We start from the raw sequence: 10,444 nt of genomic DNA, 5'->3' as shown, positions 1-10,444 counted from the left end.
CCCTGGTTTACATGTATAGCATGTTAACAAATATTAGTCATGCTCGAAGTACCTTTCGATATTATCGATTATCAAAATAATCAAGGAAAAGAAATAACAAAAAATGACTTTATGCACTTCCCAAATAGAAGAGCAAAGGAACAGCTCTTTCATTATTGGTCTTCATTTCAAAGGCAAAGTGAGACATTCGATATGAAGTTTAAAGCTCACATATCACTACAAGTTCAATACAACCCCTGGAACGGATGATATTTATTATATATTAAAGACTATAATTTTTGATTTTGCCATTTGATAAGGGACTTTCCGTTTTGAATTTTCCATACAGTTCGGTATTTTTGTTATTTTACTTTTTATAAAAGGCACCAAATGCAAAGACCAATTTCTCAGCAGGCGCCTTGTTAATTTTGTACAAAGATACTTTTTTTACCATTTAAATACAGAAATATATAAATGAGATGCAAAATAATGTCGTTTCCTAGACGATAAAATGTTAAGCTTAAACTAAGTTTCTTTCGCAGAATAAGATATGCATCGATTCAACCGGTATATAAGGGATTTGCTTTATTTCAAATCTGATTCAGTTGTTTGCTATGAGCTGTTCGGATCAAATTACGTCGTAAAACGGTTACATCTTTTATTTGTCATGATCTATTCAAAAATATCTTGTTTATCCAAACATAATATATGCGAGGATAAACCCTTTCGTCACTATTTGTTTCACATACGTGAATGTTCCAGAATCTGCCTTTACCGTGACCGACAGATTTCGAACAGCATTAGTTTATTGCACCAGATGCATTTTTAATGTCTCTTTAGTAATTTTTAAGGTCAAAATATTTGAAAATCCAAATCCTGATTACGTGGTTTAAAGAGTTTATTTAACATAACACTTAAAACCATTTAATAATGCTTAAAAATTTTCATGAGATCAAAATGTCATAATCGACTTATAAAAATGATTTCATATCTGACAGATATTTTATGAAGTTATTCTATATAAAAAAAAACCTAGTTTGGTACGGTCTTTAAAAAAGGGAAAGGGTATCAAGGTACAATCAAGAACCATAAGTGGAAGAATAACCGATAATACCATGGAAAAAAATACGGAAAACAAACAACACACTACACAGATTGAGCAAAAAGAACCCCAACAAAAATCCGAGGAAATTTTAACATGAATTTTCAATAAGCGTTTGAAATTTATTAACTTTATTAAAATACAAGTCACCAGTAATTTCTAAAAATCATTAATTTGCTTCATTGTTACAAAACTGGTGCAATACTGATAAACTTTCAATATTCAAAATTCGAGTTGTGCTTTAGTAAACATTTTTTTTTTTAGATTTATCGCCTTGTTTAAAAAGCCTTGATGGTGAAATAAACACAAGCTTAGTTTATTTCTATCGCTTTCAAACTAAGGACAAATTAGGAAAACCCCAAACCACAAGCTGTTGTATGCATAACAGGAGACGGTTACCTTGTCGACTTACCCAGTATTGCGATTCCTTCAGATATTCTCAATTCGTTTGTATATTGAAATGGATTTGCAAGATTCAAACATGGTAAACTATTGTTGCCTCTTTCGTCTAAATCAGAAACACTTAAATGTCTGATCGAATTTTATTAAGGTAAACGTTATCCTAATTTATTGAAATGATGTTTATGATAAAGCCATAAATATTTTTTTCATTCCTTGCTAAACGGATAGTATAAATAGCGACAGAAGGAGAGATCACATAGATTTCTATCGAAAATTAAAACGATTTCATGCATCTGGTATGCAATTACAAAAGAAAAAAAAAATAAGGTTCCACGACGATATTCCCCATTCTCTAGGATATCTCAAGCCTAGAAGACAATGATTTTTAGCGTGATTTTCCAAATTAGTAAGATATGTATCAATTTCTGATGTTATCCTCTAGATTCACATGTTACAAAATTAAATGTGTTTGTCATTGTTTAAAACTTCTTAATTTCAAATGTTTCTATTAACATCACTCTTCAGATGTATTTGTAATGCGCTTATGATTTTAAAGTCAACTAACATGCTATTTTGATTAATCTATCAAATTAAGCCGATCGTCCGCTTTATATATTGATACTGATATATAAGGCAGATTTTTTTTTCAAGCTTATACTAAAAAGTTCATGTTTTCAATTTTATAGGAATAGTTCTTCGTCCGATAAATGTTTATATATTCGTGTAGAAATTGCAAGCAATGTGTTGATTGAAAAGTTGCATTTTATTTTGACTCACTTACTTATTTTAGATATTTTTCCTTGTGAATTTTCAAATAGAAATCAAATCTATTTCAATTTGAAGTTTAAAACTCCAACATTTATGTTACATATTAGTAAGAATTAACTTATTACATGTTGTGGAGAGTGAGACGTAGGATATATACATATATTTAGTGGCGGTTAAAACAAACCTGCTCTTTATCATTTTAAAAGACTTTTAAATCATTTATGATCTCACAGTAAAAAAAAATTCTGGAAACATATGGAATACAGCCTACCTTATATTTGGTTAAATCGACTGGTTTCTTTTCTTAGAATATACACCAAAGTAGGTAACACGTAAATTCTTTTTCCCAGAAATAACACGATATTTTTAGCCTTCATATTCATGAATTGCAATATCAGTAAAATAATGTCAATTTATGCAATACTCTGTCATTTAGATTGCACTTTGTAAATATAGCTGAATCACAAACCTAGCCTCTTTTGGGGAAGTACTTGATATTCATAATAATCGTTTTTTGTTTAGTACTGGTTCCCAGATATGATCGCCATATTCCATCTCATAGAGACACAACTGGAATTTTACCAGTATAAATATAGTTGGATAGTGGTCAAATTAAATTCTCAAGATGACTCAAAGTAAAAAAAGTATAACAAAAAAACTGAACTCCAATGAAAATTCAAAAAGGGGAAGTCCATAAAAACTAACAAAATCATACGCTATTAATTAACAGAACACGTGATTTTAAACTGCCATTTTCCAGAATTTTAGTCGCGGACATTAAAATTGTGAAAATATACCGCACAACACAATGTTTTAACCCTTGCAAAAAAAAAACCCAGAAATTTAAGTGACCTTTCAATTTCAGGATATAAAAAAAAAAACATAGTAAAAGTGGTACAGTTTTAGCCGTAAAAGGCGTTCCTATATAAAATTGCATTGTCTATATTACAGAAGTGGAGTCTATATTGGAAAAAAAAAGAAAACATGTAGAAATTTACATGATCTGGTTTATCTTCATAGAATTGAATGAAATTAACACAAATTCAAAGTTTTATACTTATTTCATTAAGATTGAGAACAATCCTGGGCATTGAATAATATATATGTATATAAATTCACAGTTTACAGTATGCATAGTTTACCTCAAGCCCAGTATGCACATTAATTTCATGAAATATGCATATGTGTACTTTTAAATGTTAAGAGGTGCATATATTTACTTTTTGCAGCCATTAAAACTACTGTAAATTCAGAAAATTGATGTTTGATAAACATTGTTGTCGGGGTGTTTTGATCTGTCGAAAACCCATAAGTAAGCCGTAACGTCTGCTTTCTTGTGACCTTGGCATGAAGGAATTAAAGCTTGAGTTACAAATATACCTCTATAAAACTAGTTTGTTCTCTCCTAAAACATATGCTTAATATTCAATATTCTCAGAAAAGCAGAAATATTTAACAAATTTGAGCCACCAGAGGCAAAAATAGGGAAAATAGTTCATAAAACAGATAATTTAACCTGTAAAGGCTATGATCTTGTTTTGAGGTTGTCTTTTGTATCTATAACAATATAAAATTGAGAATGGAAATGGGGAATGTGTCAAGGAGACATCAACCCGACCAAAGAGCAGAAAGCAGCCCAAGACCACCAATGGGTCTTCAACACAGCGAGAAAATCCCGCACCCGGAGGTGGGCTTCAGCTAGCCCCTAAACAAAAATATGTACTAGTTCAGTGGAAATGGACGTGACACAAAACTCCGAAACATATAAATGAACTAAAATTTAAAAAACATACAAGACTAACAAAGGCTCCTGACTTTGGACAGGCGCAAAAATGCGCCGGGTTAAACATGTTTTGTGAGATCTCAGCCCTCTCCCTATACCTCTAGCCAATGTAGAATAAACAAACACACAGCAATACGCACAGTAAAACTCAGTTTAAAAGATGTCCGAGTCCGATGTCAGAATAGGTAACAGGAGACACTAAGCAAAATGACAATGATACGTAAATTAAGAAAGGACTACTAGCAGTTACTGACATCCCAGCTCTAGACCTCAATTAAACTGATTGAAAGTTTATGTCTTCATCAAATGAAAATCAAGCACAATCCCTCCCGTTAGGGGTTTCGTATCATACTATCTTAAAATATATGAGAAGAACATAACTCGTATCATGCCAACAACTGGTTTTAGAATAAATGTGTTTATTTCCGATGCAAAGACCCTATTCTTAAATGATCAATTTTGGCAGTGATTGTAAACTTTTAAAGATAAATGGGCATACAGTAGTATGTGGGATGGAGACAGTGACATGCTTGATAACGTTATATAATCTTGAACGTAGGAACTATAAACCATTAAACTTTAAATTTATAGTTTCCTGAAATACTTTCAATTTGTTATCAAAGTAGTTTCTTACAGATTCTGGGTCTTTAATTCATGAGAAATCATGCACATAGGGCAGTCTGACAATAATTAAATTCATATTCTTTAAAAACTGAAACAAAGGTAGGGTATTTGATGTACTGTAAAAGCAAAGTTAGAGTACTAGTATATATGCAGTGATTCCTTTAAGGCTATGTTTTGATAAACAATCTATTGTTGTGATAAAAAGTGTTCCATGTTAGCGGCAACTCTCTATCAAGGAAATCATGATAGGAAGGGCAAGCTCTGGAATATCGTATCAACTGGGAGATATATACTCCAGATGCAGGTGCTGCTGGAATGTTGCTACATAGAAATGGAAATTTCAAATCGGGAGGCTAAAATAATCTCTTTTGTCATAAAGTTTTGTTCGCAACCGACTCTCATTGTCGATTTCTAGATGTAGGTCTAGATATGATGCAGACTTAACTGTATAATAGAGGCGAAAGATACCAAAGGGAAATTCAAACTGGTAAGATGAAAATAAACTGACAACGCTTTGGCTAAAAACGAAAACACCAAGACAAGAAACAGTATACAAAATACAACATAAAAAATACAGACTGAGCAACACGAACTCCATCGAAAACCGAGGGTGATCTCCGGTGATTCGGAAGGGTAATTAGATCTTCTCCTGTATGATGTAAGCCTCATGAGTAATAAAGGCATAAGTCGACAAGAAGAGGAGTACAGTTGGTTCCCATTGGAATGTCGATTGTTTGTTGAAAAAACACGTTCTCCAAACGGAACAAATATGTTCTCAATCAAGAAATTAATCATTTTGATAATGTCAGTTTCAGAAAATTTTTGTTTGAGTCAGAGGGGTATTTTACAATGTACGATTTAACCCTCCCTAAGAAAAGACACTTTTATTTACGTTGGAAATTCATTTTTTATGAAACAAAGCAGAAGCATTTCTGTCAATTTGTCTTTTAGTTTGGAGTGGGGATTACTTGGGTAAATGGTAGAAAATCAAATTTTTTAATACTATTGCAAGAGGAAAAAGACTTAGATTGTATGTACTCTAATAGATTTTTCAAATTTATAGTATCCACATCTGATTCATTCCCCCCTACAGTAGGTAGTTTCACAATAACTTTGAAATAGATTATTGAAAGTATAGTTTTACAAATAGTTAGACATTCAAAGACTTAACACTTCGGTATATAAACAGTCTTTTGCAGTCATACTATGTCTGATATATTTCAAAGAATTTTTCCCTTTATCATGCTTATTTTTGCCATTTTAATTAAAACATGCCCTTGAATACTGAATTTCACAGTAATACAATTTCTAGGAATATATCGAATACAGGCAATTTCGTGTATTTCTGCTGAATCACTTTTGTCTTTCTTCCAATAGAGATAAAAGTAGGTATTTGGTAAACATCTTTTATTCATAGAAGTTATACGATATTTTTGGCCTTCATATGCGTCATTTGAAAAGAGTTAGATACTGTTACTAAAAATGATGTCAATTTTGTAATATTATCCATTTAAAAATTGACCGTCTGTTTTTTTATATTGTTATTTATATATTTTTAGATATGTTATAAAGTGAGATAATCTTTAAAATATCATAAAATAAAACATAGGTTACCTTGCTTATTTTCGAGCAAAATGAGGTTCAAAATTGGGAATTTTTGTAATTTTGTTGAAATTTTCTACTGGCTTTGATAAATTCATGTTAGCGATAAATAAATCACTTGTCAGCAGTATTGTTACACTTCAAAATATGAGTGAATTTTCGTATTGCATGCCAAAATGAGCATTTTGCCAACCTTTTATTAGCTGTTTTACACGTTTCTTGCATTGATTTTTATTTGGGTCGGATTTCGTTGTAAACAAACATATGTGATACCGTATAAGAATTTGTAATGAAAAAAATTGCCCCGTTGTCGCCTTAAATCTCTATCGGAAAATTCAAAGACGTCACCCGATAAATTTTAAACGTAGCTCGAGATAACTATTAGTAAATTATCTTGTAAAACAACTACTTTTTTCTTGTATACGTTTTTTTTTAAAAGTTTTGCGCAATTTCTAAGTTTTGATGTCCGGTGATAAGATTCCGTCATCATAAGCAAATCCAGAAGTAAACGAGACGTTGAACGTTCAATGTTACGTTAATAATTATATCCCCTGTTACTGTATCGACTCTCCTTATAAGAACATACAAAATGTACGATACACTAGCAGGGTCAAATAATGACTCATCCAAGTCATCATCAAGTCTGGGAGAATATGATCTATTAATAAGTTGTTTTGTCTTTGAACTAGCTTGAAGTAACGGCGAGCACTTAGTTACTTTTGTCTTTATGTTAGTAGTTTTTTGGGTTTGTGCCAATCTGATGAGTTAAGACATTTCAAACTGAGTTTTAAAGAATATATGCTGTTACACCACTGTTCTATGTTAGGGGGAGTGTTGAGTGCTAACAAACGTATTAAGCTTCGATACATTCTATATATGCCTGTCCCAAGTAAGGACCCTATAATGTAGTGGTAGTCGGTGGTTGTTGTCTGTCATTTGTTTTTCGTTTATTGTTTTGTCATAAATCATGGGCGTTTGTTTTTTCGTTTGAATACACCTTATCGCTAATCCCGCTTGACCCGAGAATCAGTCCCGCTCGAACTTTTGACGTCATACAACAATCACTTTTCCATTGTGGCGTCAGATATTTTCTATTATGACGTCAAAATTATACGGGAACTTGTGTTATGTCCAGTAATGGCGGACAAATAGCGATAAGGTGTATTGTTTCACATTGTTTTATGTCGGGCCTTTTTAGCTGACTATACGATATCGGTTTTGCTCATTGTTGAAGGCTATACGGTAACCAATAGTTACTTAAATATCCGTCTTTCTTTGGACTCTGCTGGAAAGTTGTCTCATTGAAAATCATACCGCATTGCATTATCGCATCTAGAGAACTTTTCTGTAGCATATGCCCTATTAATGTTAATGTTTCAATGTGCAGAAACTGACCTTTAGTGCATAGGAAATACAGATCAGAAGAGTTTTTTTTTTATAAAAATAAGAATATGTAGTATAATTTCAAATGAGACAACTCTCCACCAGAGACCAAATAACATAGAAGTTAACAACTACAGGTCAACGTACAGCCTTCAACAATGAAGCATAGTCTGCTATAAAAGGCCCCGAAATGACAAATGTAAAACAATTCAAACGAGAAAACTAACGGCCTGATTTATGTACAAAACAATGAACGAAATACAAATATGATATACAGCAACAAACGACAACCTCTGAATGACATGCTCCTGACTTGGGACAGGCACATACAGAATGTGGCGGGGTTAAACATATTTGAGGGCGCCCAACCCTCGACAGTGGTGTAACAGAACAACATATGAACAAACTATAAAAATCAGTTGAAAAGGGTTTAACTCATCAGATCGATACAAAGCAGAAAAACAAGTAACAAAAACACAGACCGAGACGTGGCAGGGTATTTATGCATCCCTACAACAACAAAAAAAGACACTAAGTACAACGGGATTAAAATCCCAGCTTCTGTACCAATACCTCCTGCGCCGTGTTCAGCGCCCAAGACCACTTGGCCAACTTAGCTTTACAAAATATAGCTTTCAAGTAATGCTAGGACACAGTGTAGGGGCAGAAGGAGGGGTTCGGATCTGGCTGAATGAAGAGCAAAAAGAGAGGCGAAGGATACCAAAAAGTAAAACAACAAAAATACCGAACTCCTAGGAAAATATCTGGTGTCATCTGTGAAACAGATATTCCATAACGATCAGCCTACTCGTGGTGGCGTCCTTAAATTTACAAAGGGACAATTTCAATTTCACCATTTGAAACTCTTGGTTTAATAGCTTCCTTGAGACAGCAACCCTCTTTTAAAAAAATCATGATTTTCGACTTGTGGGTTTGATCAAAATTTGCTAATGTAAATTTTGCCGATCGAACATTTAAAACGAAGTGTATATAAAAAAGATATTGACTGATTATAACCTATCTTTGCATGGATGGTCTTTTCCGGAGTAAATCAATATGGAGTCATAGTTTTGCTCATCCGTCTGTGGACTTGATATTAGGTCAAATCTCAATGCGAACTTAAGTTGGTAATTACATAACAGTTGGATAATACCGAGAGTGATATAGTACCATTTAGTGATTTTCTTTCTCAATTTATTTTGTACAGATTTGCTTGTCCTTTGCTCTAAAACAGAGTAGCCATATTATATTATATTATAGCATAACAAATAAATTGGTCGCGTGAAAACAATGAACTGGAATAAAGAAAATTCCTATGTATACAGTTTAAATAAACATAGTCACGGTAGGTATAGTGTCCGGCTAGGATCGTGGTTTTTCGGGTGATTTGATCGGGTTTTTTCGAGTGTGTCCAATTTTTTTCGAGTGAATATGATCAAAAATGTAAACAAACAGACTTACTTTCTGAAAAGACGTGACATAGAAGCTTGAGTTTAATATACAAGGATATACAAGGTGTGTTAGTATTTGAGATAAAAAGATATTATCAATCCGACATTATTTTTCGTTCAAAAAGTTGAATTAAGCCTTACAATGCTTTTATTCCAAAAACAGAATAAAGCCATTCTTATACACATACCAATGCAAACGTCGTTGGAAATGCATACATGGAATCCATATATCCTTAGATATACAGACACTTTACAAAAAGTCTTGTTGTTGTATTGAAAAACGATATTTTGAGACTAAATTCATTTCTATGTGTTCGGGTTTTTTCGAGAGCAGTCTGGGCTTTTTCGAGTGCGTCCTTGTTTTATCGAGTGATTATACAAATTTCCTATAGCTTAGAATGTTGTGTGTCAGTGTATTCACGTTTAAAAACAATAAAAAAGGGTTCAAATTATGTACTTTTTAATGCACGAAACCAATGAATTCATCAGTTTAATAAAGGTGTACTAACACTTAGACTTTATAAACAAGTATCAGCCATCTGTATATATTGTTGTTTGTCACATCTAATAAATTACATGTATAGTATATATTCATGATGTCAACAATCTAATGTAAGCATAGACAATTTGGATTGAGACGTACGTACAAAGAGTGAATTAAGCTGATGAATTATTCATTTCATTGTTAACTATATATGAAATTTAATTCAGATATTATTGTCAATGGGAATAAAAACTGGTCGGATAAAGTGTCTTTTAGTAGAATATTTTTTATTACATATAAAAAAAGAAGATAATGAGACAACTCTCCACAAGAGACCAAATGACACAAAAATTAACAACTATAGCCCACCGTACGGCCTTCAACAATGAGCAAAGCCCATACCGCATAGTCAGCTATAAAAGGCCTCGAAATGACAAATGTAAAACAATTCAAACGAGAAAGCTAACGGCCTAATTTATGTAAAAAAATAAACGAAAAACAAATATATACACATCAACAAACGACAACCATTGAATAACAGGCTCCTGACTTGGGACAGGCACATACATACAGAATGTGGCGGGGTTAAACATGTTAGCGGGATCCCAACCATCCCCCTAACCTGGTACAGTGGTGTAACAGTACAACATAAGAACGAACTATAAAAATCAGTTGAAATTTAATACTTATGGAACAAGTTCATTATAGATAGAGATAACTGTAAACAGCAAGAATGTTCAGTAAAGTAAGATCTACAAACAAGTCACCATCACCAAAACAGAATTATATTCTTGTCTTTAATGTAGAAGAGTGTCCATTGTTTAATATGCACTGCAGCACATAGACCAAGGTGAGCGACACAGGCT

This window comes from Mytilus californianus, unplaced genomic scaffold (genome assembly GCF_021869535.1).
Source record: "Mytilus californianus isolate M0D057914Y unplaced genomic scaffold, xbMytCali1.0.p SCAF_4, whole genome shotgun sequence".
Lineage (NCBI taxonomy): Eukaryota > Metazoa > Mollusca > Bivalvia > Mytilida > Mytilidae > Mytilus > Mytilus californianus.
Note: the sequence above shows the minus strand (reverse complement) of the source record.